General features: G+C 37.7%; 1 non-coding gene across 1 annotated transcript; it reads left to right on the top strand.

Moving 5' to 3' along the window:
• The first annotated feature begins 12,438 nt into the window (after positions 1-12,438).
• Positions 12,439-12,545, top strand: LOC141624450 (small nucleolar RNA R71). Its single transcript, XR_012534256.1, has one exon. It is a non-coding gene; the product is annotated as a small nucleolar RNA R71 (small nucleolar RNA).
• Positions 12,546-13,071: the final 526 nt, after the last annotated feature.

Here is a 13,071-nt window from a genome sequence, read left to right as displayed (position 1 = left end):
AAGTAGATATGAAAACTTCGTATCTATTTAATAAGACATAAAAGTGATTTTTTGAAACGTGGAATATTTTCAAAATGAAGAAGTAAACCAAAAGCACGACAAGATTAAAATGTTGATCAGAAATTTCAAAGTAATGACTTTGAAGGTCAAATGGGTAATATCAAGTAATAACCTTGATGATCACTAAGAAGATTGTGAACCAGTTCACATATACCTTCTCCTAGGGACACCATAGAGTATGGTGTAGTCAAGAAGATAAATCGAACTTTATGAAATATAGTTTGAGGTTTTTCGCAATTTTGTAAGCTATTTTCTCACTAAAATTTAAAACTCGACTATAATAGCCTAAATGACTCCATATGAGATATGGACAGGGAGGGTCCCTAACTTGTTTTTTTTATACATTTAGGAACATAAATGTTTATGTTCAGAACCAATTTATGTATTTGTGACGGTTATCCAAATTTTAACCACTTGGTTTTTACTCCTCTAAAACGAGAACAAAGAGTTTGTGGCTCGTAATGCTGTCTTTCTAGAAAGATTTTCATTTTCTTAAAGACAGAGTGGGAGAAATTTTGAACTTACGGAAGTCCAAGACCCACAAACTGAGTACAATGCAAGAAGACGTTCTTTATTGAGGCTCAGTGGTTATAAGGAGAAAATTTTGCGATAATATTGCGTTACTTTTCGAAAGTGATGAATCTTCAACCCTCATCAAAGGCCTTTCTATAGTATGAACTCTATGTAATGGCGTGTCACTATGCAATTCGAATTGGTCTTCTTGCACAAGATGTGATAAGGAAGGAAACATGAGATGTTTTCAAGACTTGATTTGGGGCGAAATTTTTGCACCAAATTAGGTTACCTTGATCTTGTCATAAAGGTTACACAAGATGTTTTAATTTTGAGTTGGTTACAGAGAGTTTGGAACAACCCCAAATGCCTTTATCAATTCGTATGTTCTTAGCAATATAGCCTCTCATGGGGATGAGATTCTGCAAAAGAATAACGAAACTTTCTCCTTGAATGTTACTCATGAAGGAAGAAGTTTTGTTGATCTTGTCAATGCTAAGAAGCCTAGCATGCTTGAAAGATCCCTTTTGTGATCTTATATACGTCAAAGAGTCGGAACTTTGGGTTCAATCATGTCGTCAATCAGAATGGTATTACTCGAGTTGTCGAGGTACCATGATGATACATGGAGTTTAGTGGGAGCTAAGGTGAGTTTCTTAGTCTAAATATGTGTTTGACATATTCGTGACTAGAAATATTCTCGGGTGAATACTTGAGAGTAGCATGGCGCATCTTAAATATCCGGATCTAATGAGATAGATCTCTATGGATATTAGCATTTTATTCAAGAGACTTATGTGATAAGATTCTTGACTCGTTCAAGTTGTTGAACACAAAATATGATCTCTTTTGCTTCCGCTGCAGGATCTATTAAATATGCTAAAAGCTGCTTCTGTCAGGCACTTATCATATTGAGAATATGAGAAGTCACTACCAATCATTTCCTAGTGAGTGTCACTAGATGATTATTAAGAGCATCCTTGAGTACTTGAGAAGCACTGAGGATTTACTCTTGTAGTTTGGAGGAATTTATGAATTTCGTGTAAAAGGGTTACACGTTAACATTCCTATGCTTATAAGATGTTATGGGCCTTGTTAAGGAATGGTTCTCATGTAAAAGTGTTATGTGCATAATAAAGAATAATATGTATAAGAAGTTATACATGTATAAGAAGTTATACATGTATAAGCAGTTATACATAAAAGATGTCATATGAAGGATTTGTGTAAGAATTATACGTATAAATCATGAAGGAAAGCTAAGTACATTACAACATCCGATGTTGTAAAAGATACAGTAAATATCCGGAATTTAATGGAACTAGAGTAGTTCTGTTAGCCGAATATCGTCTCCCGAGAGACTGTGAAAACAGTGGGAGTGTTTGACTGGCTTTAGAACCAGAGTCTAAAAACTTGTTCAGACATGTACTCAGAAAGGTTCTATGTGATGAAAAGATTACATAGAACAAAGGAAAATAGCAATGGAAATTAGAGTGATGCAACTGTTGTTAATCCTTTAACCAAAGCCATTGGCATAAGGTAGACATGATGGTTATGTCATCTCAATGTGATTGAGGAGTGTTGAACCATATAGCTTATATGTTTATGTTTTTATGATGTCAAGGTGCTTTACATTCTATATACTTGTTGCCTGTAATCGTTTGTTAAGTGCTTTAGAATTAACTTATTACGAGCAACAAAGAAGATTGTGACAATTGCATGTAAAGTTCAAGCCCTTATTCAAAGATCGAACGATTCAAGATTCATTCAAGAATTATGTGAAGATGAAGTTCGTCTAAAGATTAATCAAGCTTGGATGATGACGTAGCCTATACTCGAAGATCTCCTTGAAGATTAGAATAGTATAGGTGATTATCTCGTAATGGTAATCAAGAATGAGTTTCTTGAATTAGTAAAGTTATAGCTTTGCAGCTATAACATTACTAGTAAAAGAGCTCAATGTTATAGCTCTCCTACTATAACATTGAGATGCTGAGTTTTTATACACGACTTATAATTATTTCGAAAATTGTTTTATAATTGTTTAAAGTTTATTTTAAATGTTTTAATGAAAGTATTTATATAATAAAGCCCGGTTTAGTGAGGAGTCCGGCTTTGTATTGAACGTTAATTAGTAGTTATGATGGATCAACTTATGAGTTGGACTTTGCTACTAATTAGGGGTTCTATATAGCCTCTCTTAAAACCTAAATTCTAATCATATGTTAAGACTAGGGTTTGCACGAGTCACGAGGCATATGAGCTGTGACATCTCGTGTTACCTAGGATATATTAGGTAAAGATTTTATTCTATAATAATATCTTTACATATCTCATGTATCCTACTTAATATATTTGTTTATGATAAAAGATATTCTTGTTTTAGGAAATCTTATCATAATCTTAGAATTTATAGTAAAGATAATATTTGGAAAGATTATATTCTATCTCTTAGAATATTCTTTATTATCTTTTAAGGCTTTTAGGAAAGAGGTAATGAGAAGATATGATTTGCATTTATATCTTATTATTTTCGGCTATTAGGGTTTGTGCAAAAAACCGTGTAGCCTACTCCTTCCTTCCCTATAAATACTTTGTTATTTACAACATCTAAAATAGAGACCTTAAGCATAAAAAATAATTTCATCTTGATAGAGCAAACCGTGTGTTTTCAAAGAAAAACCATTTTGTTATTTTGAAAGGTCGTGTGTTTTAAAACTCGCATACTTGTTCTTAATTTATCGTTATAAGATAATAGTGCTTAGTTGATTTCTTAGCTTGTTCATTAACGTGAACCTTTGTTAGAATCATTAGTGCTTTCTTATTAGCGTAAGTTAGTCACTCGAGTATTAAACGGTACTCATTGAGTTACAGCTAGAGTAAGTTGTACGAGTTGGGTTAGTAAATTTGTAATCCGTAGAAAGGTACTAAATTTATTAATCGAGAATAGTGGACGTAGGTTTCGACTTGTGAAACTGAACCACTTCAAAAACCGTGTGTCTCTTCGTTCTTTCGCTTGCTTCGTTTATTTCGTTTACTTCCATTAGTTGATTAGTTAAAGTTTAATCAATAAACTTTAAATAATCAATTACACTTACATAATCGAAAAAGCTTTCAAAAGTTTTAAATCCTCAATTCACCCCCCCCCCCCTTGAGTATTTTGGATCAATAGACTCTTCAATTGGTATCAGAGCCTCGTGCTCTTGATTGCCTAACCGCAAAGAGGCTGATCTATCTTGTTTTTCATTTATCTTATCATTTTATATTCCGCTGCCTATCACGTGATAAATGGATTCCAAATATCTCAAGTGTCCCGTCTTTGATGGGAAGAATTATGGATTGTGGAAAAACATGATGACTCACTATGTGAAAGGACACGATTGGGAGTGCTGGAGGATTATTCAAAACGGACCACACAAAATTCTTGTGGCATCCGAGGAAGGCACTACCTATGAAAAGAAAGAAGAGGACTATGTCGAGGCCGACTACAAGAAGGCCGAAAAGAACACCAAAGCGATAAGTCTTCTGCAAAACGGAATGACTTCTACTGAGTTTGATCGGTTCTCTTCATGTTCCACGGCCAAGGAGATATGGGATGGGCTCGAATTAGCTTATGAGGGTACTTCCATTGTTAGGAAGCACCGAATAGATTTGCTTATGCAAAAATATGAGGTATTCATTATGGAGCCTAATGAGTCCTTAGATAGCATGTCTGCAAGGTTTTCAAGCATCATAAACGAACTGAAAAACCTAGGTAGGAAATTCAGTACTGAGGACATTGCTAGAAAGGTTCTTAGGAGCCTTACTAAGAAGTGGCGTGCTAAGGTCACTGCAATGGAGGAATCACGAGATCTTGAAACCCTTTCCTATCAAGAACTCATTGGTGCTCTCATGGCCCATGAAATTACTCTTAACAAGGATGACGCTGAACCAAGTCCCAATAAGAGTATGGCCTTAAAAAGTGAAGAAGTTGACTCTGAAATAGAGGATGAAACTGTTTTTTTTTGCACGCCGTTTTAAAAATAGGATATTTCGAAACAAACAAACAAAATCATCCTACAACAACAACAACAAATCATCCAATAAGAAGGCTACTGATTCAAAGTCATCTTTCGCAAATAGAGGATGCTTCAAGTGTGGAGAATCTGGTCACATGATCAAAGATTGCCCAACATGGGAGAAGATTAAGGACAAGACAAAACGTGAGAAGACAAAGAGAGAATTCAAACAAGTTATGATGGCTTCGTGTTGGGAGACCTTGACTCGAGAAGATGACGAGGAATCAAGACGACGAAGTGGCCAACCTTTGTCTCAGCAGTGTCAGTCTTGACCTAATCTCCGACGGTGATGATGAAGGCACAAATTCTTACTCAAACTACTGCCTTCTCGGAGAATCAGACGAAGATGACGATGAAGAGGTAAGTTATCTTGAGCTTAAAAAACGTGTTAAGAAATTGTCTAAAAGTGCTTTAATTGAATACTTTGAATAATCTCTTGATAAGTGTCACGAACAGGATTTGGAATTGAAAGATCTAAAGGAACAGATTCTCGAAATCGCGAAAGAGAATCATACTCTCAAGGCTAAAGCTAAGAAGTTGAAATCTAAAGTTATAGCTGAGAAAGCTACAACGCTAGATTCTACTATGGCTGAAAAGAAGGAATTAGAATCTAAAGTTATAGCTAATTGGTCTCGACTATATCTTTTAGGTTACTTGTCGTTAGGAGCACCTAGACCAAAACAAAATTTATAACTTCACCAACAGCTCTACAATTAGTAAAGAGGCAAGTAAAGGTCGGATCCCATGGGACGGGAATTGAGATGAGATTTCTATTGCAACTAGCGGTGTCTTAGGGGTGTCACAATTGGGGTTGATGTAGAAGATCACTAAACTAAATAACAATGAAAGTAAACAAGCAAGATGAATTAAAAGGGTTGTAAACAATTGATACTAGGGTATCATGGGGTCATAGGGGATTCATGGGAATTGATCATACAAACATGTTCTCAAATTATAAGCAAGCAATTATTGTTGTGATGGATTGAGTTGGTTTATATCTTACAATCCTAGGAAAGTCTGGGTCCCGGAGCCGAATCGATTAGATTGTACAACACCTACAAGTCGACTTAGTCTTCCCTACTCAACAACATGCATGGTCTAATGAGACTCGAGTTGGTTTATGTCTTACAAGTCTCATTGAAAAGATAGGTGATGGGTAAAAAATGCAAGGATTCATAGGCTCGCATTTCATCAAACATAACATGTGCATGAGTTGAGATCAAAACAAGCAAGCAAATAAACCATGAAAGCATATTAATTTAAGCATGAATCATTCCCCATGTTGGTTTCCCCTAATTACCCATTAACCCTAGCTAAGGAACTACTCACTCATTATCATGTTGAACATGCTAGCAAGGTTGTCAATCATACCAACAAAGTGAAACATGATGAATAAATGAAAGTAATTAGCAATAATTAAAAAGTGATTAAGAGAATTATACCTACTAATGATTCCAATAATAAAGCAAAGAATAAAAGAAGTATTTGATGCTTGATTGAGAGGTTGTCAATCTCCCAATAATAACCCAAATAATCTTCAATTACCCAAAATAAAGGATGAACAAGAGAGAGATTAAGGAAATAAAACTTGTATTAAAACTTGATTAATTGTTGATTACAAGATTAAAGAGAGATTTGATTGATATTAACTACACTAAAGATTGCTAAGAAGAACATGCTCTTCTAATTAGACTAATGGGGTATTTATAGTGGGGATTAGGTGTAGGAATTAGGGTTAACTAAGGGCTTAAATGACGATTAAGTCCCTACTTAAGGAAACGCCGATATTTTTGGAAGGATGGGCATCTTTCTTGAAGCTTGAAGAAACGAAATTGTCTGCCTGGGAATCCGTGCGTCTTTAGCACGGGACGGGCAGTTTCTGTGGACTCTGCCCGGGCGTCTTGGGGTGAAGACGGGCGTCTTCTGGAGCTGCTGCCCGGGCGTCTTGGAGTGAAGACGCACGGATTGTGAAGGTGGAGGATGGGCGTCTTCAGGACAATCCGCACGAATTGCTGGACAGTCTCGTTTCTTCTTCTTTTCTTCCTTTTTCTTCATAAGATCCTTGGGGATTTCCTCGGGGATGCAAGGATCTTTCGTCATCATTGCCCATTTACTATAGTATGTACAAAGGCCTTCTAATCTTGTCTCTCGTTGATGCTTGGTCATTTGAATTCAATCAATTTAGTCTCATTTTGCCATAAAAATGCAAGGTTTGCACTCCTTTCCTATCAAGGGATCAAAACCTCAAAGAATATGCAAAATAAAGAACTAAAGACAATAAATGACCCAAATATGCACTAAAAAGCATGGGAACAAGGCTAATTCGGGACTAAATATGCTCTAATTATGGTCACATCAAATATCCCCAAACCGAACCTTTACTCTTCCCGAGTAAAGAGGTGACAAAGACTAGGACCATTATTTAAACTAACCTAATAACATAGGCGATATGAGACAATTAGCGGGTCTCACTCCGCCCCTTCAACTCACAACAAGACAACCATGAGGCAGTATGCCTTCTTGCAAGGCAAGGTGGGTCTTGCCAAAATGGCGACACATCCAAACATTAAGCACACAAAATCAAATAATGGATGCATCTACAAAAGAATAGCCACTTTCCTCATCTAAGTGGCGGAAATTATCTACAAGGGAAGCAATTTAAGGGTACACACTCCTTCATAGATGCAATTTCTTCAAACTACTAAGCCTAGAAGGAGACCAATAAATCACCTCCAAATTGTGTCAAGCTAGGTTACCTTTGTCCTCAATCGTTAAATGCTTTTGTCAAGAGTAGACTCTCTATGGTGTTAGAAACACTGGAGGATTGCGGAATTCCCCCTCTTGCCTAGACAAGAAGAAGGGTCGTCCCCTCTCTACCATGCACAAAAATGGATACGATGGATAAAGGGATCAATAGATATTTGAGCTTCACTATGGGAGTTTGCTTTTGTTTTTGTTTCCCCCCCCAATTTCTTGTGGCATATAACATTTGAGAACACTTTCTTGCCATTTCTTTTTGATTTTTGGCAATTCAACACTTGACAACTTTCAACTTTTCTTTGCATTTCTTTTGAATATTTTAAAAGTCACCCCATATGTAGTGAGGGTGGCTTATATTTGAAGCTTTAGGAGTTCTATTTTTCTCCTCTTTTCATTTGATGCATTTTTTTGCAAACTTTCTTTCACTTTTCATTTCATTGAACTCAAATTGATTTCTTTTTATGCCCATTCCCCTTTGATGACAAAAATGTGGTAGAACATGGATGATGGATGGATGGATGCATGGTTTCAAGGGTCACCTTGGAATAAACGGTAGCCATGGAGTTATCACACCACAAGGTACTCTTGACTAGGCATTAATCCATGGGTCAAAGGATACTAGCATGACACATCCTAGGGTGTTTTACAAGTATTCTAACAAGCAAAGTCTTAAGAAGAAAAAGCATCTACTAGGGCCTATATACACTTGTCAAGTTTCCCAAGTAGACGGTTTCGCAAAATTTTCTAACATGCAACTACATGCCATGATGCAACTAACATATAAACATCCTAATGCAAATGATTCTACCAACTAATATGACATATACACTAAATGCAAGTCCTAAGTTCACATTGTTTACCGCATCAATCAAAATAAAGCCACATAGTCATTAACATAAAGAGGAAAAAGGAGATTGGAAAGATCATACTATGCGGTCTTCAATATCCTCATGTCTCGGATGTGGCGTAGTCGATCAATGTGAACAAGGGTAAAACAAACACAATATATACAACAATATATACATGACTACACTACAAAAGAAATGAACTTGTTTTTGGTTTTTCAATTTTTCAAATTTTTATGGTTTTTTCGAAATTTTTCAATTTTTTTGGATTTTTTGGAATAAAAGTTAAGTTAGAATTCCCCATCCCCACACTAATATGGGCATTGTCCTCAATGGCCAAAATGATGGGAAATCATGCAATGATGATGCATGAATTCTACACTAAATGCAAGCTATACTAATCTACACTACATGATGCATGGTTTTTTGTTTATGACGGAGAGCGTAATTTAGATTACCTCCCGTTGCGTATGCATGTATTTCCCCAAACCGAGTTAGACATTATTTCTAATGTCCTAAGGTTGGGTGTAGTTCATGCACACACGATGCAATGCATGAAACTAAATTTGTCATTTTGGATTTTTAAAAGTGGGAACAATAAAATAAGAACACCTCAATGGGGCCGAGGTGTTAGTCCTCTATGTTGCTAGGACTACTCCAACCATGATCAAGATAAAGTAAATAAAACAAACAAAGAAGTAAGCAAACCTCAAGAGGGTAGGATCCTCCAAAGCTTGCTAATCTTCCATCATATCATCATTATCATCATCTTCCTCAATAGAAGTGGACTCATCACCACTTCCTTCTTCACTTTCTTGTTCACTTTGTTCATTAAGGCATCTCCGGATAGTTCGAAAGTTGAGCAATTTCCGGAGTAGTTGATGTTGTTGCTTCCAAGGGAGGTTGTTGTTGTTGCACTTCCAAGTTTGAACTAGCTACCACCATAGCCAATGAGGCTTTCTTTGCTTGAAGACTCTTTTGTCTTGTTGAGAGTGCCTTTGCCTTTGGTGCCTTTGTTGCTCCTTTTGTCCTTGCCATTGATGCTTGAGCCAAGAAAAGAGTGAAAATCTTCAATTTCCAAGTGTACCCAAATTGATTTCAAGGTGAAAGGCTTGGCCTTTATAAATTCAAAAATCAACTCAAAGGTTGAAGATTTTGGTGCTTGGTTGATTTTTGTTGAAAGAGGAGTGATTAATTTTCGTTAGAAGGATGTTTTAATTTGATTTTGATGAATGTGGTTGAGGAAATCTTGTTTTGGTGATGGAGAGGATGAGGGTTTTGAGTTTTGGGGTTTATGGGTAGTGTTTTGAATGAAGAAATGAAGAAATGAATGTGGGAGGGGGTTTATAAAAGACCCGAAAAATTTGAATTTGCAGGGGGAAGACGGGGCGGCTTTCCTTCGGGACGCCCGGATTCTGCCTATTCTGGACTTCAGGAATCTCGCCTAAAGACGGGCGGCTTTCAGCGAAGACGCTCGGATTGTTTAACTGCGGGACGAGCGTCTTTCACTGAAGACGGGCGGATTCCTTTCTAGTGATTTTTCTTGTTTTTCTTAGCAAAAAAGACGGGCGTCTTTTCTTGCAGGACGGGCGTCTTTTTGAAGACGGGCGGATTCTTTTGCAGGACGCCTGGATTTGTTAACAGTCCCAAAATTTCAAAAATTCAGCTCATGAAGACGGGCGGATTTTGATCAAGACGCCCGGGTTGCATGAAGACGGGCGGATTCTCTTGAAAACGCTCGGATTCTGCCCCTTTTACCCGGATTCAGTTCCATCCGTGTACTTGCATATCCCGTGTCATTTTTCATTCTTCAAAATCCCGTGTTCTTCATTGTGGGGGCACTTCTAAGGCATGGATAGCCTAGACAATTGCTATCCCCACTCTAAGCTAAAGCACTACACATCAATTGAAATCATTAGTCCCTCCCTCACTTCTCTCAAAAATGATAATTATCTTGATCAAGGTATAAAAATCCAAAAATGACAAAAATGCGATATAAGAATTAAAATGCGAGTTAGTGAGTTAGAAATATTTACAAATGGTGGTTTAGGGAGGACTCCACCAAACTCTCATCCTTAGTGAGATGTCATGGGGGCATGTCCAAGGTGTTGTTGATGTTGCTCAACACCTTGAAGAAGTAATCAAAAGCTTGTTCATTATCGTGATAAAGATCTTCAATAGATCTTTTCCCTTGTTGTCAGTCTTGATCGATAGCATTACCAATATAGGGATTGAAAATCCCTTCAAACTCATCGTCCCAAAGACCACAAACTTCATCTACTTGATCACTAAAGATCTCTCGAGTTGATAGAGACAACTCTCCCATTTTCTTGTCTTGGCCAATGAGGCCATCCTCTTCATTGCTTGACTTTGGTGAGCTTTTCAAGCTCTCTTTGTCACAATTCACTTGCTCTTTGAATGGAGCATCTTCGATTTTCTTTTTCCATTGGAGTTCCGACTTCTTCCTATCATCCTTCCGGCTATAATGATCAATCATAAAACATGGTTCATGAAAACGAGGAGCTCTCATGGTTTTGTCAAGATTGAAAGTTATGCTCTCATCTCCTACTTCTAGAGTGAGCTCTCCATGTTTTACATCAATCACCGCACCCGCGGTGTGTAAGAAAGGTCTTCCTAGAATGATTGGAATGTTGGAATCTTCTTCCATGTCAACAATGACAAAGTCCACCAGGATGAAAAATTTCCCAATCCGTACGGGAACATCTTCCCATATCCCTAATGGTGTCTTCGTCGATCTATCGGCCATTTGGAGTGTAATATTGGTGCATTTAAGCTCTCCCATCCCCAACCTTTTACTCACCGAGTACGGCATAACACTCACACTAGCCCCTAGATCACATAAAGCTTTGTTGATCGTGGTGTCGCCAATGGTACACGGTATTGAGAAGCTTCCCGGATCTTTGAGTTTTGGAGGTGAACTCCCTTGAAGTATTGCACTACTCACCTTAGTGAAGGCGATAGTCTCAAGCTTCCGGATCGACTTCTTCTTTGTGAGGATGTCTTTCATTTATTTTGCATAGGTCGGCACGTGATTGATTAATTCCGTGAAAGGAATCGAGACTTCCAAATTCTTCACAATTTCCATAAATTTTCCAAGTTGGTCATCAAATTTGGGCTTAGCTTGACGACTTGGAAAAGGAAGTCTAATCACAATGGGCTCCTTCTCCTTGACCTTGTCTTCATTTTTCTTTGAAATTTCTTCTTTTGATGGTTCTCCATCCTTGGAGTTTTGCACAATTTCTTCTTTGTCACTAGCTTCCACAACTTCATCCTCAACTTGCTTCTTCGGTGCTTCATACCTTGTACCACTTCTCAAGTGAATGGCACTAACCGTTTCATGTCTTGGGGGATTACTTTGAGGTGGTAATTGCCCCTTTTGTCTTTGTGAGCTTGAAGATGCTAGTTGAATCAATTGGGTTTCCAACATTTTGGTGTGAGCTAGGATGTTGTTGATGGTGGTTTCCTTTGCTTGACTATCTTTTTGCATTTGAGTGAAAAACTCTTGTTGATTTTTTTGCATTTGAATGACCGCTTTTTGAACATCAAAACCTTGGTCATTTTGTTGATTGTATGGAGATTGATTTTGGTAACCTAGGTTTTGGTTGTAAAAGGGTCTTTGATTTTGGTTTCTCATGGGAGGTGGGGTGTATGTTGTTTGAGGGTTTTGAACATTTTGGCTTTTGTATGAGAGATTTGGATGGAACTTGGTGTTTTCATTGTAATAGTTGGAATAAGGGGTACCACTCTTGTATGCTTGGAAAGCATTCACTTGTTCATTTGTTCCCCTACATTCACTTTGGTCATGTCCCAAAGTTCCACAATTCTCACATATCCCACTTGGGATTGATGAAGATGCCGTCATGGCATTAACATGATGCTTTGGTGATTTTGAGGCTTCTTCAAGTCTAGCCATAGCTTTTTCAAACTTCAAATTGATGGTATCAATGTGAGCGCTAAGTTGAGCACCCAATTGAGTAACGGAGTCCACTTTATGCTTTCCTCCTCTAGTAGCCTTGCGAGGTCTACTATATTGTGAGTTATGGACCGCCATTTCCTCAATTTTGTTCCAAGTTTGATTGTCATCAACTTCGGTGAACATTCCATTTGATCCCATGTTGAGAATGTTCCTTGAATCTTCATAAAGACCGTTCCAAAATTGTTGTACCAAGAACCACTCGCTAAGTCCATGGTGAGGACATGAGCGACAAATTCCTTTGAATCGCTCCCAAGCTTCATACAAAGATTCTTCATCCCTTTGCTTGAAGCCCGTAATTTGAGCTCTTAGCATGTTAGTCTTTTCCGGTGGATATAACTTTTTGTAGAAAGCTAGAGCCAACTTTTTCCAAGAATCAATTCCGAGAGTAGCCTTATCAAGGCTTTTCAACCATTGTTTCGCGGTGCCAATTAGAGAAAAAGGAAATAAGACCCATCGAATTTGGTCTTGAGTTACACCGGTTTGAGAAATCGCATCATAATAGTCACAAAAGGTCTCCATATGAGAGTGAGGGTCTTCACTAGGCATCCCCCCAAATTGGCTTCTTTCGACTAATTGGATAAATGTGGATTTGGCAATGAAATTTCCGGTTAGATGTTGTGGTGTGGGAGTACCATTGGGTAGGTTCTCCTCGGTGGGTACGGAATGTGATGAAAACTTAGGCATTGTGGGTTGATTTTGTGTTGGATTTTGTGTTGGGTTCTCCTCACTTTCTCTTGAAAAAGGGTTGATGAACTCAATAGTTGGTTGAATATCTACAACCTCACCAATTCCTCTCAAATTTCTCCTAGCAAGTCTTCTATTGGTTGTCAAAGTTCTT

This window comes from Silene latifolia, chromosome X, assembly GCF_048544455.1.
Source record: "Silene latifolia isolate original U9 population chromosome X, ASM4854445v1, whole genome shotgun sequence".
NCBI lineage: Eukaryota > Viridiplantae > Streptophyta > Magnoliopsida > Caryophyllales > Caryophyllaceae > Silene > Silene latifolia.
This window is presented reverse-complemented; position numbering and strand designations above follow the sequence as displayed.